The 2,755-nt window shown below is 33.0% G+C and overlaps 1 long non-coding RNA gene across 1 annotated transcript in view; it reads left to right on the forward strand.

The window, feature by feature from the left end:
* The window catches only part of LOC128248047 (uncharacterized), an 11,021-nt gene extending 8,965 nt beyond the window's left edge, over positions 1–2,056 (forward strand). Inside the window, exon 3 of the long non-coding RNA XR_008264319.1 lies at positions 2,010–2,056. This is a non-coding gene — a long non-coding RNA (uncharacterized LOC128248047). The remainder of the gene's footprint in view (positions 1–2,009) is intronic.
* The last annotated feature ends 699 nt before the right edge of the window (positions 2,057–2,755 follow it).

Consider the following 2,755-nt stretch of genomic DNA (forward strand, 5'->3'; position numbering starts at 1 on the left):
AATATTCAGACAAATACATAACAAAAATAGCAGGACTTACAAATATATATAACATACAGAAAATTGCACTACTGGGTACTGCACACATCCTACGCAAAACACTTTCAATACAGTAAACATAAGAGCACCACAGCAAACCACAGCACATACCCAAGGCGCACAGAGCTGCGCTCGGTAGTGAAGTGAAAGCACGTTATAAAACTAAAACTACTGAATAATAATAATAATAATAATAATAATGATGATGATGATGATGATGATGATGATGATGATGGTGATGGTGATGATGATGATGATGATGATGATAATATTTTTATTATCATTATTAATATAAGCGAAACAATATTACATGTGAGTGAGTGTAGCAAACTGGCCCAAAAGGAATACAAAATGTGACTAAATTTGTTCCCTGGAGATTGTCTGAGTAGTGTTCTTAGAAGAACATGTAAATGTTACGAAGATGAACAAGTAGGCGTCACTGAAAATAATGAGTATGAGAACTTGTGGGATTTTACAACCGAATATGACTCTCTAATAGATACCTGAAGATTACGCATTGTTGTAGTGGATAAAAGGAAAAAGGAAACTAAGATTATAAATACTGCTATACCTAGGAACACATGCGTAGGTGACAAAGAGCTGGAAGAGATGCAAAAAATACAAGTTACGGAAAGACGAAATTGCAACAATGTGGGCAATGGAAAAATTTAGTTATCTCAGTAGCTGTCGGTGCACTCGGACATCTAACAGCCAAGTTCGAGAAATCGGAATTGATATGAGGGTAAAGCATGTTCAAAACACTGCTCTATTGGGGACAGCGAGGATTTTGAGATTGGGACTTGACTGTTAAGTATATTCTAGGATACTTAACATCTAAGTACAAAGTCTAATAATACGTGGAAAGAGAGTCTGTGACACCTTTGACAACAGGTTGCGGTTTGTTTTCACAGAATTAACGGGAGAAATTAAGATCGAAGGCCCTGAGAAGTAAAATAGTAATAATAATTATTATTATCATTTAAGATCTTTGTCACAAGGGCAGCTTTGGGGAGATGGGATGAGTCCTTTACATCAACCCCCAGTGTTCAAGTGGTACTTATTTTATCGACTTCGAAAGGGTGAAAGGCAAAGTCAATCTCGGTGGAATTTGAACTCAGAACGTACCGACAAGTGAAATACTGCTAAGCATTTCGTCTAGCGTGCTACTGATTCTGCGGCTTGCCGCCTTAATAATGATAATAAACCTTTCTAAATTAGGCACGAGCCTGAAATTTTTTGGGAAAGAGCAAGTCGATCATATAGACACCAGTACTCAACTGGTGCTTAATTTGTCGACCCCGAAAGGATGAAAGGCAATGTCAATCTCGGCGAAATTTGAATTCAGAACGTAACGGCAGACGAAATAGTGCTAAGCATTTGCCCCGGCGTGCTAATGATTCTGCCAGCTCGCTGCCTATTTAATAATAATGATGATAATACACACACACACATGCACACACACACAAATACACACACACATATAAGTTAGCTATCTGTGTGTGTGTGTGTGTGTATGTGTGTGTGTGCGTGAGATTTATTTTATTTAACATAGATTAGACTTTCTGTCTGATTGAACCATGGAAAGTTTATAAGTTCCTTGGTGTCTTTGCAATCAAATATTAAATATTCTCGTTGGTATATTACTAGAGGCCATATGACGGACTATGATGATCATCTTTTATAAAGAAATCTGGGAAAACTAGATGAGTGATGTGTAACGAAGTCTATAGCAAATGTAGACAGTATAAATACAAAACGAGAGGAGACACAAATAGAAAAGCGTTCTTATCATGTCAATTTAACCCTGTCCCCAAAAGACTGATTATATCTAAAACTGTATTGTGCGGTTCATTTTTAGGATGGTATTGTACAACTTTACAGATAATTACTATTTCTATATCTTTTTGAGGATTTATTCTATCATTATGCAATACGGCTCGCTAATAATCAAAATTTGTTTTATTTTTCAGATTGAAAATGGACTCGATAACTATGTTGTAAAATTACACCATTTTTTTTTATTTTGTAATTTTTTTAATGGAAATTAAAATTAAATTAAATATAATAATTAAATGCAAAATTATAAATATATTTTCTCTTATCAAAACGAATATTAACTGAACCATTTAGCCCATGCAAGCGTGGGGTGGCATGTAAAATATTACTAAAATGAATAAATGGATAATATTATAAAAATTAATAAATTTACTTCACATGTGGCACTGATAAATTTATCAATCTAAAGGTTAATCTCTCTTCAAGTATTACTGGATATACAAGCTAAATCTAAAGAAACAGTAAATAAGTATTTGCTTATATCTATAATTTTATCAAGCAATAATAAAGGTTTTCACAATTTCAATACTTTCTCCCAAAGTAAACGATAAACTTAATAATAATTAAAACACATCTATTTAATTCCTGCTATGAATTTATAAATATACCAGATTGACATATGGCATTTATGTGGTGAATCCATTTTAAACTTATTTTAATCATAAGCACACACCAGATTCTCAAATTTGAAATAGATAAAGAAAATCATATCAGATTGTTAATACAAATATTTCCTGATAAAATAAGCGGATCTTCGTAAAGAAAATGTGTTAATTCCTCATTTTTAGCTTGAAAAAAGAGGAGTATTCACTTAACATTTAGAGTTATAGATAACATTTCAAAGATACTTGTAAAATGTGTTTTTCATGCAGTCCTTTAT

Source organism: Octopus bimaculoides, chromosome 6 (genome assembly GCF_001194135.2).
Source record: "Octopus bimaculoides isolate UCB-OBI-ISO-001 chromosome 6, ASM119413v2, whole genome shotgun sequence".
Classification (NCBI taxonomy): Eukaryota; Metazoa; Mollusca; class Cephalopoda; order Octopoda; family Octopodidae; genus Octopus; species Octopus bimaculoides.